This window comes from Cinclus cinclus, chromosome 37, assembly GCF_963662255.1.
Source record: "Cinclus cinclus chromosome 37, bCinCin1.1, whole genome shotgun sequence".
Lineage (NCBI taxonomy): Eukaryota > Metazoa > Chordata > Aves > Passeriformes > Cinclidae > Cinclus > Cinclus cinclus.
In genome coordinates, this window is record NC_085082.1 from 748,703 (window position 1) to 748,972 (window position 270).

Consider the following 270-nt stretch of genomic DNA (forward strand, 5'->3'; position numbering starts at 1 on the left):
CCCCCCCAAAACCCCCTCCCCAAATTTCGGGGTGCCTCAGTGGGGGGGTCCCAGGCACTCCAAACCCCCTCCCCAAATTTCGGGGTGCCTCAGTGGGGGGGGTCCCAGGCACTCCAAACCCCCTCCCCAAATTTCGGGGTGCCTCAGTGGGGGGGTCCCAGGCACTCCAAACCCCCTCCCCAAATTTCGGGGTGCCTCAGTGGGGGGGGTCCCAGGCACTCCAAACCCCTCCCCAAATTTCGGGGTGCCTCAGTGGGGGGGTCCCAGGCA